We start from the raw sequence: 15714 nt of genomic DNA, 5'->3' as shown, positions 1-15714 counted from the left end.
GCGGCCTCTGATCTGATCCACAAATCCACCGGGATTCACTTCCTACTCGCGTTAGATATCACTCGTACTGCCAGAGGAGTGATAAACTTTAGGTATATAAACGCGCTTGCGAACCTGATAGATAATATCACCGAAATGTATGACGACACGTTCAGGTATACTGGGAGAGAGCTACAAAGCCTACAAAACAGAGCTGGTTCAGCATAGGATGATTCTCAATTTCCTCACAGCAGTGACAGGCAGGTATTGTGTTACCCTAGCAACTCAGTATGGTGTAAAGTGCTGCACGTATATTACAAACAGCACTGAGGACCCGGTCGAGGTCATAGACCAAAAGATGGATGACATTTTGCAATTGAAGTGGGAGTTCCGAAGGAGACACAACCTTACACTCGCTGCTGTGGGTAATGAGCTGACCGGCTGGGTGTCATGGTTGAACCCACAAAATTGGTTCTCTGGTTTAGGAGAATGGGCCCAAGGCATTATCATGGATGTAGGGAAATTTCTCTTGTGTATTCTGGGAGTCGTCATATTGATTGGTCTGATATTTAGATGCGTTCGGACTTTAATGAAGTGTAAACGTAGTACCAGAGTGATGAGTCTGAGGAGCGAGAACACTGTAATGCCAATTGGTTTAATTTACGACCCAACGATTGAGACAATGTTGTGATGAATATGTGATTCCACGGTCCGTTTCTTTCACCCGTTTCTCCTTTGTTTTCCTCCGAGGTACAAGGACATCCACTTGCAAGAAGAATTTGACAACTTCTTTTATACAGACCATTGATGAACTGTGTCACAGACACCCAATACTTTTAGTGACTTTAACTATCTACTGGAAACCCAATACTTTAGAGACTGTAATTTTATGGACACTGGAAAAACTTTTGTTCGCCACTTACAGCAAAAGCACCGCGAGACATCAGACAACACGTACAACCAAGACATCAACAAGACCCCAATCGGCGACTGTATACTAAATCTCACATAGTTATATGACTGCATTTATAACGCGTGTTTCTTATCTTCATCTCTACAACCTCCAGGTAGTATCCCACATAGTCGACAGGTGATTTTCACATATTAGCATTCACATATTCTCCCCCTTCATGTATCATCAACTAATGTGCACCCCATTTGTTGCAACCAAAAGCCGAAAAGAGCTCGGTAGAGTTTGACAGCCCATCCACAGACCCTTAATACGGGATAAGAAGGATTCAAATGTATACTTCGCAATACCTCGAAGCTTGATTTAGAACACGTACGGCACGATGATACATGACCCCTCAGACATGGATTTCATACACACATGCTTTTACTATCTCACTAGGTCATATCTTTCCCACCTTCTCCTCTCCTCCCTTTACCCAATCATAAAAAGGTATTTAAATGATGACATATATTTTTCTGTTTGAATTGTTTAGGAAGTGGCAGTTATTGGTGACTGCCAAAGGGTGGACTGTCAAAGTCGAAAAATATCCTGATTCACTATTGTCTTGTACTAACCCCAATGCACGTGCCCGCTGCTCGTGCACCGACTCCCCCGTGCGTACGCATCCCCTCAGGTTGCGTAAGGGACGCTCCAACGTCGCCTGCGCACGGAGATGTGTATTTACGGCGGTGTTTGTGTGCGACTAGCGAGCGACTCGATCGCTACATGTTTAACCAATATAATGTGTTTTATAGGTAATAGTCCCCTTAATAATGTCTGTGAGTATGTTTAGTGTAAATGGTTCAGGGACTTGGGAATTCCTCTTTGTATGATACGAAGGGTCTGACAAAGGTTGAACAGTGGTGTCTGGTACCTAACTGAAGAGTATTTTATTAGAAACAATCCGGTGCTGGTTAGGTAGAGATTAGTCACTCCTGCGTATAGTTATGTCTATGAGTAGTTTATGGACATTTACTGTATTCGCGGTTCATTATCCATGCGGCGGAAATCCTGTGGATACCTCCCACCTGAGCAGTTTGAAATAGTCACAGCCCACCTGTTCGAATCCACCTATGACCTTTTGTTATAATGCGAAGACAGGTTCCTGTGTCCAATGAACAATGAGATTGTAGGGACCATTGTATTGTTACTGTATGTTGTGTATATAAAGCAGCCAGCCTGGGCCAGCTCACTCACTTCTCTCTACAAGGTTTTCTCTGTGATGACTGAGAGCTGGTTTCCAGGACTGCACTTGCGATCATTCCCACGTGTGTAAGTTTCTCTGTGACCATCTTGTTCTCCTTCTGTGTTAGCCATTTACTCTTTCTCTCTGTTATTATTTGCGATTGTGCCGCTATTGTATATTTATGTCTAGTTTCTCTGTTTAGATATTAATGTTAGTTTTGTAGTGTATAAGCTGTACTGTTTACTTTTTGCATTTGAACGTATCTCTCATAAAGGTGTTGGAACCTGTTAGGGTCTCCTGCCCTGTGCTGCCACGTCGTCATGGCAACCGGGAGACAAGTGCTAGTGGAGTAACCTGAGCGCAGCTGATACTCCGGTTCGGGTCTTTTGCTGTGCAGTGGTTATAGGCTCTGTGCACGGCAGGGGATCCGGTGCTGGTTTTTGTGCTCACAGTCTGTGAGGTCTGAGTGGGGCGTGGACAGCACCTGCTTTATAAGGCCTCTTTTCAGGGTAAGCAGATGCTGCTGAATCTTTGTTGGTTAGTCAGTTCATGAAAGTTAGCCAGTACTGTGTAGCTTTGTATTTGTTTGTTGCTTACTGCAAATAGGCCTGGGGATTTGGTATTACACTCTGCCAATCCAGACCTAGCAGTAAGACTGGAGTCAGTCGTTTAGCTTGCTGGGGTTCTGTTACTACTCTGTGAACTTAGCAAGTTTGCGGCTGTATTCTAAGACTTGCCTGTCTAATCCTGTCTCACTGTGCTAGGTGTCAGGGGTCAGTTTAGTGGCAGTAAGCTAAAACCTGTGCACTGCAAGTGAGAAATAGGATTGTGGAGACTCTCCTTGTGTCTATCATTCCATCTCTGACCAAGGAGTTTACTGCCACACCCGTTGGTAACCCTTTAGGGTTTTGCTGTTGCCCCTAGCAACAGCATTTCGGGTTCTCTATGTATTAAAACACAACATCTTGCTTTTTCCATCTGTGCAGTTCTAATACAAGGGAGATACCCAGTTCCTTAGCCTCTGGGCTTCTCTGTTCACTTTGTGTGTATTTTGTTACCCTATTACCTTCTGTGTACGTTATGTCATATTCCCCAGTTTGTCTGTGAGTCCATTTGTTTTGCATAACAGTTCAAACACCAGTACATTCCTGCAGACACTGGAGTGCATAACAGTTCTGACACCAGTACTTTCCTGCAGGCACTGGTGTGCATAACATATTCAGCAGCCTAATACTCCTGTTGAAATTTTGTGGGAATATGGAGCATACCCCTCAAAATACGTTGCAACAGGTGGTCGATCAGGTGCAGGTCCTGACTCGACAATTTAATGATTTGTCCATTAAAATGCACACCTCCCAGGCTGCTGGTGGATCTCCCGCAGCAGCAGCACCTGCAGGGGTTAAGGAGCCGAAAGTAAATCTCCCGGATCGTTTTTCTGGAGATCGCTCGCAGTTCTTTTGTTTCAAGGAGAGCTGCAAGCTATACTTCCGGCTTAGGCCTCAGTCTTCTGGGTCGGAGATTCAGCGGGTGGGCATAGTGATTTCCTTGCTACAAGGAGACCCACAGGTCTGGGCATATGGGTTGCAGCCTGACTGTCCGTCGCTTAAAAGTGTTGATGCTTTTTTTACGGCACTGGGCATGTTGTATGATGACCCTGACAAGACGGCCTCAGCCGAGGCTCAGATTTCGATCCTTAAGCAAGGGCGAAGGCCAGTTGAGGTTTACTGTACGGAGTTTCGGAGGTTGGCCCATGATACCCAGTGGAATGACCCAGCCCTGAGACACCAGTACCGAAGAGGTCTTTCTAACCAGATAAAGGACCAACTGGTACAATATCCCTTGCCTGATAGCTTGGATCAGCTCATGCAGTTATCCATCCGGGTGGATAGACGGCTGAGAGAGCGTAGGCTTGAAAGGGAGACTGAGATTTCCTTCCTTCCCAAGGGAACCTCAGACTCTGAGGAATTTTCTGAGGAGCCTATGCAGATTGGGGCTACCCGCCTCTCCTCGCGTGAGAAGACGCGGAGGAGACAGCAGGGGTTGTGTTTGTACTGTGGGAATAAAGGTCATGTGGTAGTATCATGCCCAGAAAAGCCGGAAAACTTCAGGGCCTGAGGGTGATGGGAAATATCCTGTCAGGCCAGAAGTCAGAATTTCCCAAGAAGACTTTTATCATTCCGGTGACCTTGAAGATCCTCGGTCAAACTGTCAAGACTGAGGCCTTTGTGGACAGTGGGGCCGACGGGGTTTTTATGGACCGCCAATTCGCCCTGAAACACTCTGTTCCCTTAGTACCCTTGGCATCGGAAATTGAGATTTGTGGGTTAAACGGGGAACCATTATCCCAAAGTAAAATTACCTCTTGCACTAGCCAGATTTCTTTGTTTATTGGAGCCACACACTCTGAAAAATTGTCCTTTTATGTGACTGTCTGTACTTTTGCCCCATTGGTGTTGGGGTTACCCTGGTTAAGGGCCCACAATCCTCAATTTGACTGGGTCTCTGGGGAGATTCTTAGTTGGGGTACTGATTGTTTCAGGAGTTGCTTGAGCCTTCCAGTCAGGCTCTCGCAGCTAAGTTTGCCAGGATTGCCAGGGTGTTATGCAGATTTTGCGGACGTGTTCTCCAAAAAAGTTGCAGAGGTACTACCTCCCCATCGCCCCTATGACTGTGCCATTGATTTGTTGCCAAATGCTAAGCTTCCCAAGAGCAGGTTGTACTCCCTGTCACGTCCTGAGACTCAGGCTATGGCAGAGTACATTCAGGAGAACTTGGCTAAGGGATTTATCAGACCTTCACAGTCTCCAGTTGGGTCGGGGTTCTTCTTCGTGGGTAAAAAGGACGGTTCGTTGCGACCCTGCATCAACTTCAGGGAATTGAACCGTATCACGATTAAAAACTCATACCCACTGCCTCTCATTTCGGTCTTGTTTGACCAGCTTCGTACTGCCACCATTTTTTCTAAGATTGACCTACGCGGTGCGTACAATCTAATCCGAATAAGAGAGGGGGATGAATGGAAGACTGCCTTTAATACCCACTCAGGGCATTATGAATATTTGGTGATGCCTTTTGGGCTCTGTAATGCCCCGGCAGTCTTCCAGGATTTCATGAATGATGTGCTCAGGGAATATTTGGATAGATTCTTAGTTGTATACTTAGATGACATCCTAATCTTCTCCCATTCCCTGGAGGAACATCGGAAGCATGTACGCTTAGTCCTCCAGAAACTCAGAGACCACCGGCTTGGGGCGAAGCTGGAGAAGTGCGAATTTGAAGTTCAGCAAATCGCATTTCTAGGATATATTATCTCCCCAGAAGGTTTCCAAATGGAGGGTTCCAAGGTACAGGCAGTCCTGGATTGGGTGCAGCCCACTAGTTTGAAGGCGCTTCAGCGTTTCCTGGGCTTTGCGAATTTTTATAGACGATTTATCGCTGGATTTTCGTCTATAGTGGCGCCCTTGGTGGCACTCACTAAGAAAGGGGCGGATGTTGCTCACTGGTCTTGTGAGGCTAAAGCGGCTTTTGCCCGTCTCAAAAGGGCATTTGTTTCGGCCAAGGTGCTGCGACACCCAGATCCAGAGCGTCCTTTTGTGGTGGAGGTGGATGCCTCTGAGATGGGTATTGGGGCAGTGCTTTCTCAGATGGGAGTGTCTGATAATCGCCTTCATCCCTGTGCTTACTTTTCCCGTAAATTTTCGCCTGCCGAGATGAATTATGACGTGGGTAACCGGGAATTGTTGGCTATTAAGGATGCACTCGAGGAGTGGAGACACTGGCTTGAGGGGGCTAAGTTTGTGGTCTCAATTCTCACTGACCATAAGAATCTGGCATATTTAGAGTCAGCGAAGCGTCTCAATGCCAGGCAGGCACGATGGGCTTTGTTTTTTGCTCGCTTTAATTTTTTGATAACATATCGCCCTGGGTCAAAAAACATCAAGGCTGATGCGCTCTCGCGGAGTTTTGCTCCAATCCAGGAGACCACCGAGGAGCCGTTGCCCATTGTTTCCCCATCATGTATTAAAGTGGGCATTACCCAGGACCTCTTATCATTAGTCCTTAGAGCACAGGAGCAGGCTCCTCCAGACCTTCCGGTAGGTCTTTTGTTTGTGCCTCCTAGGTTAAGACAGCGAGTGTTCCTGGAATTCCATGCCAAGAAGTCGGCAGGTCACCCGGGTATTGCCAGAACTCGGGAGTTGCTATCTAGGGCGGTGTGGTGGCCCTCGGTGGCTAAGGATGTGGATCAGTGGGTTCGGGCATGTGACATCTGTGCCCGAAATAAGACTCCTAGAGGGGTTCCTGTTGGCCCATTACATCCACTCTCTATCCCATCTAAGCCATGGATCCACATTTCAATGGATTTTGTGGTGGACTTGCCCAAATCCTCGGGGATGACAGCCATCTGGGTTGTCGTTGACAGGTTTTCGAAGATGGCGCACTTCGTTCCACTGGTTGGGCTGCCATCAGCCAGACGCCTGTCTGAATTATTTATGCTGCATGTTGTGCGTCTCCACGGGTTGCCACTTGATGTGGTCTCTGACCGCGGATCCCAGTTTGTGGCCAAATTCTGGAGGGCATTTTGTTCCGATCTCCAGATTTCTGTCAGCTTGTCGTCAGGCTACCATCCGCAGTCTAATGGGCAGACTGAAAGGGTGAACCAGTCCTTGGAGCAGTTCCTCAGGTGTTATGTCTCCAAGTGTCAGACTGACTGGGTTGCTCATCTGTCCATGGCGGAGTTTGCCTATAACAACGCGGCTCACTCTGCTACAGGGATCTCTCCCTTCCTTTGTGTGTATGGGCATCATCCTAAGGCCAATTCTTTTGACCCCCTGGACTCCACGCCTGGTGGTTCCTCTGTGGTTTCGGTCCTTAGAGGTATTTGGCGGAAAGTGAAGAAAGCCCTTGTGTCTGTGTCATTAGTGACCAAAAGGGTTTTTGATAAGCGGAAAAGACCCTGCAGCTTCAAATTAGGAGACTTCGTCTGGTTGTCTACCAAGAATTTGAAGTTGAGACAGCCATCTCATAAGTTAGGGCCCCGGTTCATCGGCCCTTATAAGATCACCAGGGTTATCAATCCGGTGGCATTTCAGTTAGATCTGCCCCGTTCTTTGGGTATCAATAAAACATTTCATTGTTCCCTTTTAAAACGGGCGATTAGTAATCCTTCTTCCAGTGGAAGACCTTCCCCTCTTCTGATACGTGGCCAGAGGGAGTTTGTTGTTGAAAGGATTCTTGACTCCAAGGTGGTTCGGGGTCGGCTGTCATTTTTGGTGCACTGGAAGGGGTATGGCCCGGAGGAGCGGTCGTGGGTGCGCAGTTGTGATCTTCATGCCCCCAGACTGATACGCTCTTTCTTCTCGCAGTTCCCCGATAAACCCGGTGGTAGGGGTTCTTTGACCCCTCGTCAGAGGGGGGGTACTGTTAGGGTCTCCTGCCCTGTGCTGCCGCGTCGTCATGGCAACCGGGAGACAAGTGCTAGTGGAGTAACCTGAGCGCAGCTGATACTCCGGTTCGGGTCTTTTGCTGTGCAGTGGTTATAGGCTCTGTGCACGGCAGGGGATCCGGTGCTGGTTTTTGTGCTCACAGTCTGTGAGGTCTGAGTGGGGCGTGGACAGCACCTGCTTTATAAGGCCTCTTTTCAGGGTAAGCAGATGCTGCTGAATCTTTGTTGGTTAGTCAGTTCATGAAAGTTAGCCAGTACTGTGTAGCTTTGTATTTGTTTGTTGCTTACTGCAAATAGGCCTGGGGATTTGGTATTACACTCTGCCAATCCAGACCTAGCAGTAAGACTGGAGTCAGTCGTTTAGCTTGCTGGGGTTCTGTTACTACTCTGTGAACTTAGCAAGTTTGCGGCTGTATTCTAAGACTTGCCTGTCTAATCCTGTCTCACTGTGCTAGGTGTCAGGGGTCAGTTTAGTGGCAGTAAGCTAAAACCTGTGCACTGCAAGTGAGAAATAGGATTGTGGAGACTCTCCTTGTGTCTATCATTCCATCTCTGACCAAGGAGTTTACTGCCACACCCGTTGGTAACCCTTTAGGGTTTTGCTGTTGCCCCTAGCAACAGCATTTCGGGTTCTCTATGTATTAAAACACAACATCTTGCTTTTTCCATCTGTGCAGTTCTAATACAAGGGAGATACCCAGTTCCTTAGCCTCTGGGCTTCTCTGTTCACTTTGTGTGTATTTTGTTACCCTATTACCTTCTGTGTACGTTATGTCATATTCCCCAGTTTGTCTGTGAGTCCATTTGTTTTGCATAACAGTTCAAACACCAGTACATTCCTGCAGACACTGGAGTGCATAACAGTTCTGACACCAGTACTTTCCTGCAGGCACTGGTGTGCATAACAGAACCTAACTAGGTATTGTGTGTTTACCATTATATTGCAAAGGGTATTCTGAGCGTCTCAATCGCTCAAACAGCTTATATATTATCAAGGTCTATAAGCATTCTATCATTACAGTATTACGGTACTAAGGTTTTACAGTATAAGCATATCCTTTCAGTGTGCTGCTAACAAGGTTTACTGAGTGTCATTCTGTGAGCGTCTGCGCCGCTCGTGTTCTTCTCGTGGGCACAGCGTCCGCTACGCTAATAGCGTAGCATTCCGGTAGTCGGCCGCCTATAGCGTGCTCGATACCAAGCGTAAACCCGCGAGCGTACGTGTAGCTCGTGCATCGCGCTCACGGTCTAGCGTCTTCTACACTAAAAGCGTACCATTACGGTACTTCATACGCCAATTGCGTACTGAGTCTCTTAAAAATATATAGTGAATGTTATAAGGTAAAGAATAGGCTTTATCAGTCCCTACTTAATTTTCCAGGAGGACAGAGCTGAACTCAGAACTCATCAGCAATTTCTTCCAAAGGTGGTGTCCGTGTTTCACATCAACCAACCTATTGTGGTTCCAGCAGTTACGGACATATATGCTATTTCAAAGTCTTTGGATGTTGTGAGGGCTTTGAAGGTGTATGTAAAGAGAACAGCTCATCACAGAAAATCCGACTCGTCGTTCGCTCTCTATGATCCCAATAAAATTGGGTGTCATGCTTCAAAGCAGTCTATTGCATGCTGGATCAGGCTCACTATCCAGCATGCTTATTCCATGTCAGTCTTGCCAGTTCCAAAATCTGTACAGGCCCACTCTACTAGGTCAGTGGGTTCTTCTTGGGCGGCTGCCCGGGATGTCTCAGCTTTACAGCTCTGCCGAGCAGCTACTTGGTCAGGTTCAAACACGTGTGCTAAGTTTTACAAGTTCGATACTTTGGCCTCTGAGGACCTTCAGTTTGGTCAATCAGTTCTGCAGGAACCTCATCACTCTCCCACCTGGTTTGGGAGCTTTGGTACTTCCCCATGGTACTGAATGGAATCCTAGTATCCCCTGGGATACTGGTAAATCCTTTTCTCTACCGTCCTAGAGGATGCTGGGGACTCCGTAAGGACCATGGGATAGACGGGTTCTGCAGGAGACATGGGCACTTTAATAAAGACTTAAGTTCCTGGTGTGCACTGGCTCCTCCCTCTATGCCCCTCCTCCAGACCTCAGTTTGATACTGTGCCCAGAGGAGCTGGGTGCTTTTCAGTGAGCTCTCCTGAGTTTGCTGATAGAAAGTATTTTGTTAGGTTTTTTATTTTCAGGGATCTCTGCTGGCAACAGACTCCCTGCATCGAGGGACTGAGGAGTGAGAAGCAGCCCTACTCTCTGAAGCTAGGTCCTGCTTCTTAGGCTACTGGACATCATTAGCTCCAGAGGGATTGGTACGCAGGATCTCACCCTCGCCGTCCGTCCCTCTCGGACCTGGTAATAGCTGGTAATTCTGATCTTTTGCCTTATATTCCCTCACAGCCTAAGAAAGCACGACATTATCAAATGCAGTCCTTTCGGTCGCAGAACAACAAGAAAGTACGAGGAGCGTCCTTTCTTACCAGAGGTAAGGGCACAGGGCACAGCTAGTTCCCAGGAACAGAAGTCCTCCCCAGCCTCTACTACATTCACCGCGTGACGCTGGAGCTCCGCTAAGGGAGTCCGTCCCAGTGGGAGCACATCTTCGACTCTTCAGCCACATCTGAGTTCACTCACAGGTGGATCCCGGAGCAATAAAAATTTGTTTCTCAGGGTTACAAGCTGGAATTCAAAAGGTGCTTCCTCAACGGTTTTTCCTTATCGGACCTACCGGCTTCTCCCCCAGAAAGGGAGATAATATTAAATACAATTCACACATTGGCCAATATTTACTAATATTCGTGTTTGAGTCGGTTTGTGTAGTGTTTAAACTCGTTTTGTATCGGGTGCATTTTCATGCAACTTCTTGAATCCATGGTGGTCATTCCGAGTTGTTCGCTCTGTAAATTTCTTCGCATCGCAGCGATTTTCCGCTTAGTGCGCATGCGCAATGTTCGCACTGCGACTGCGCCAAGTAAATTTGCTATGAAGTTAGGTATTTTACTCACGGCTTTTTCTTCGTTCAGGCGATCGTAGTGTGATTGACAGGAAGTGGGTGTTTCTGGGCGGAAACTGGCCGTTTTATGGGTGTGTGCGGAAAAACTCTACCGTTTCTGGGAAAAACGCGGGAGTGGCTGAAGAAACGGAGTAGTGTCTGGGCGAACGCTGGGTGTGTTTGTGACGTCAAACCAGGAACGACAAGCACTGAACTGATCGCAGATGCCGAGTAAGTCTGGAGCTACTCAGAAACTGCTAAGAGGTGTGTAATCGCAATTTTGAGAATCTTTCGTTCGCAATTTTAAGAAGCTAAGATTCACTCCCAGTAGGCGGCGGCTTAGCGTGTGCAAAGCTGCTAAAAGCAGCTTGCGAGCGAACAACTCGGAATGATGGCCCATATACGCAAAGTTACGAAGCAGTCGAATTTATGGTTGTCGTGTTTTCCGATGTCGATTCCGATGTCGATGCCAGTCGTTTTTTTTGGGCACATTTACGGCCGTCATTGTCGTTTGCGTACGTGTTTTTGTTGTATTTGCTGTTTTTTTTCTTAAGGTAAACGCGGCAGGGTTTTTTTTTTTCCAGCGGCCGCATTTTCACTTTCAGTTTCGATTTTCTATTGGTTGTGTTTCAGATGGTAGGAGTGTCTGTGCGCAACCATATAAATACGCCCCAAACCGTCCGCACCTCGTGGGTTTAGTTAGTGGTGAGGAGGAGGGAGGTTGTGCTGTGGAGGTAGGTGAATTTGTGGTTTGGTGAGGAGTGTTGGTAGCGATTTCTGAGTGTGGTATTGTGTTTAAAAGTCGTCTTGTCATTCTTGTTGTCTTGTATTTTGTGGTTTTGTCTCATTTTTAGTCCAAGTTATTTTTCTTTATAGTCCCTTGTCAGTGTTTGTGTGTGTGTGTGTGTGTGTGTGGGGGTGTGTGTGTAAGTTGTGTAGTGGTAGTGGAGGAGTGTGTTGTTTGTCTTTTTTTTTTCTGTGTTAACTGTTTAGACACACAATTATGTGTGACTCAGAGGTGGGTGAGGTGGAGTGTGTGAGTGAGGGGGAGGAGGTCAGTCAGGTGGAGGAGGTGAGTGTTAGTGAGGTTAGTGAGGTGGAGGAGGTGGGTGAGGTTGCTGCAGCAGCCTCAAGTGATAGTGACAGTCAGAGTGCTCCGCAGCCACGCACCACTACTAAGACTGGGCGGAATGTTAAGTTTAGTTTTGCTGAAAATGTGGCATTGGTGCGTGAGCTGATGAAGTATCAGAGGCAGCTATTTGGCCCTGAGTCCGCCAAGGTGCCAACACGGAGGAAGACGGTGCTGTGGGCGAAAGTTGTTGCTGCTGTCAATAGTGAGGGGGTGGTCAAGCGGACGGAGGACACGTGCCACAAACGGTACTATGACATAAAGCGACGTGTCAAGTCCAAAATGGCCAAGGAGGCTCGGAAAACCGGTGGTGGGCAGCCCTATATTGCAAGATATCTGGAGTATGAGGAGCCCATGCGGAGTGTAATCCCTCCAGAAGTTGGCTCTGCAACCCATGTCCGGGATTCAGATAGGCCCAGGAAGAATGGTGAGCATGTGTATTTGCATTTACATTCTATGTATTTTTTTTTTTTTTAAATGTGTGTCATGTGACGTTGCATATTACTCCCATCATCAAGTGTGTGTCAGCCAATACATTTTGAGAAAAATTGCTACATTTTGTTTTGGTTCATATAGTGGTAATGTGTCTTTGGAGTGCCACATCACTGAGCAATTTATATATTGCACCTGTAATATTTTTCCTTTCAATACAAAATGAAGATGTGTGTGTTTATTTTTGTGGTTTTTTTTTTCTTTAACTTGTGGCCTATGTCAGTGTCCTGTACATGTTTTCCTGTGTTGATGTTGCCATAGTGCATATGTGTTTTGGTCAATCTTTTTGGTTTTTTGGTTGTTTTTTTTTGTATTTCCAGGCCTTATGTTTTTTTATAAATAAAAACCAAGCATTTCTTCAAGAATAAATGTTTATAAGCATAATGGGTGGATGTATACACAGTAGCATGATTACATTTTTATTTTTTATTTTATACAGTGTTAGAAAAAAGCAGTACTACTCGTCGGGCAGTAACTCCTATCACATCTGATGATGATGACGCTGCGGAAGCAGGTAAAGTGTCCATTGTAGTATAGGGTATGCTTGTAAAGGAATGGCCATAAAAAAATTGCACTTTCATTAAAAGGTCCATCAAAAGAAGTATGGAGCAGCAGAAGTGGCACTTCGGAAAGACATCACCACAAAAAACCTGTGGCCGAAAAGAAAGCAAGGTCGTATGTCCCGGCCCAAACACAGCAGGCTACCCCGCCACGAAGATTATCGTCCGTATGTTCTGTCCCCCCACTCCAAATTTTGGACACACCTCCAAGACGTCATCCACACTCCCCTCATCTTGATTGTGAGTATCAAACTGAAAAAAATGTGTAAAATTTCAGTACGTAATCAAAATATTTCATACCCGCATTAAGTCAAAACACATCAAAAACGTAAATACTTACCGCAGTAAGTAAAAGCTGAAATGTAATCCAAGCTAAACGTCCTTGTTCACATCCAGTAATGATATGTATGTCCACTTGAGCCACACAGTATGACATTGTGTGTAAGATGCTGCAACAAAAAAACATTTTGGTTTTATTGCAAAAAGTAAGGTTGTTTTTCCTCATTTCACATGTGTGTTTGAGGTAACATTGCAAAATACATATAAAAACATTACTATGTTTGTTTGAACAAAGCTATAAGGTAACACATTATGTATTCCAATGTGTTTTTATGGTGGAGTATGTGTGAGCTACAATAAAACTGAAGTGTTTGCTTTCACAATTAAGTAACCAGACACATTTGCCACAAACAGGCATATATATGTATTTAAGCTATGAGTGATGATGTTTCTAGGCAGAATAGTTGACGGAACATCTGTATGACCTTATCATCGGACAATGCGTTCAAGTTTAAGCGCCCCCTAAAAAAACGAGGACTGCGTTGCCTCCGCGGAACCTGTATAACCTGCTGACCATGTTCAGTTTCTTGGCCCTGGTTACTTACAGGCTGAGGAATCCCACAGCACACAAAAGATCACTGGCCCACAGTCCTGCTGCCATTTCTGAGTGTAGGTGTATTGAAATGGGCCTAACACCCTTTTATAGGCATCCTAATTCAGTTGTGAGTGATTTTTTATTTGCAACACATGTAAACACGACTGAAAAAAGCAGGTCTATTTTTTTGCCGTTTTTTTTAACGAATCGCAAAAAAAAAGACCGCATTTGAGCACTCAGAGTCTAACACCCAAATACGAATGGTAAATTCCCGTATTCTATGTAATAACAGCCGCGTTTGACCGATGGTCTATTCATTCGTATTTGTGAACGTTGACATTCAAACCATTACGAATAGTCCAAACACTGCCGAGATTTGTGCTTAGTGAATTCCCGTGTTGGGACTTAGAAAAAAAAACACAAATCGGACAAACTCGATTTATTAGTAAATATTGGCCATTGTATCTCCAACAGGTGGTGCTCAAGGTTCCCCTCCTGCAACAAGGAAGGCGATATGACTCAACCTTGGCTGTAGTCCCGAAACCGTACGGTTCGGTCAGACCTATTTAAAATTATAATCTCTGAACGTATACGGGAAAAGGTTCAAATTTAAAGTGGAATCGCCCAGAGCGATCATCGCCAGCCTGGAAGGGGGAGGGGTTTGATGGTGTATCTAGACATAAAGGCTGCATACCTTCATGTTCCCATTTATCCACCCCATCAGACGTACCTGACAATTGCAATACAGGATTGTCATTACCAATTTCAGGGTAATTGGTGGATATAATGGTGCTCCTACACAAGCAAGGAGTCACAGTTATCCCATACTTGAACGATCTCCTAATAAGGGCGAGATAAAAAGAGCAGTTGTTGAACAGCGTGTCACTTTCACTGAAGGGTCACAGCAACACGGCTGGATTCTCAATTTCCCGAGGTCACAGTTGGTTCCTATAACTCGTCTGCCCTTCTTGGGTATAATTCTGGATACAGACCAGAAATGGGTTTACCTTCAGATAGAGAAGGCCCAGGAACTCATGACTCTAGTCAGGGACCTATTGAAACCAAGACAGGTGTCAGTGCATCACGGCAGTTGAGTTCTGGGAAAATCATTCCCTTCGGCAGGTTCCATGCGAGGACTTCAAATGGGACCTACTGGACAAGTGGTCCGGGTCACATCTACAGATTCATCAGTTGATCACCCTATCCCCCAGGGCCAGGGTACCTCTCCTGTGGTGGCTGCAGAGTGCTCACCTTCTAGAGGGCCGCAGATTCGGCATTCAGGACTGGATCCTTGTGACCACGGACGCGAGCCTCCGAGGCTTGGGAGCAGTCACACAGGGAGGAAATTTCCAAGGTCTTTGGTCAAGTCAAGAGACTTGTCTTCACATCAACATATTGGAACTAAGGGCCATATACAACGCCCTACGTCAAGCTGAGACCTTTCTGATCAACCGGTTCTGATCCAGGCAGACAACGTCACCGCAGTAGCTCATGTAAACCACCAAGTTGGCACAAGGAGCAGAGTGGCGATGGCGGAAGCCACCAGAATTCTTCGCTGGGCGGAGAATCATGTAAGAGCACTGTCAACAGGGTTCATTCTGGAAGTGAACAACTGGGAAGCAGACTTCCTCACCAGACATACGTCCTGGAGAGTGGAGACTTCATCAGGGAGTCTTCGCACAGATTGCAGTTCGGTGGGGACTGCAACAGATAGACATGATGGCGTCCCGCCTCAACAAGAAGCTGCAGAGTTATTGCGCTTGGTCAAGAGACCCTCAGGCAGTAGCGGTAGATGCCCTAGTGACACCGTGGGTGTTCCAGTCAGTCTATGTATTTCCTCCTCTTCCTCTCATACCCAAGGGATGAGAATAATAAGAAAAAGGAGGAGTGAGAACAATCCTCATTGTTCCAGATTGGCCACGAAGGATCTAGTATCCGGATCTGCAGGAAATGCTTACAGAAGATCTGTGGCCTCTTTCTCTAAGGCAGGACCTGTTGCAACAGGGCCCATGTCTGTTCCAAGACTTACCGCAGCTGCGTTTGACGGCATGGCGGTTGATGGCCGGATCCTAGCGGAAAAAGGCATTCCGGATGAGGTCATTC

Source organism: Pseudophryne corroboree, chromosome 5, assembly GCF_028390025.1.
Source record: "Pseudophryne corroboree isolate aPseCor3 chromosome 5, aPseCor3.hap2, whole genome shotgun sequence".
Classification (NCBI taxonomy): Eukaryota; Metazoa; Chordata; class Amphibia; order Anura; family Myobatrachidae; genus Pseudophryne; species Pseudophryne corroboree.
Note: the sequence above shows the minus strand (reverse complement) of the source record.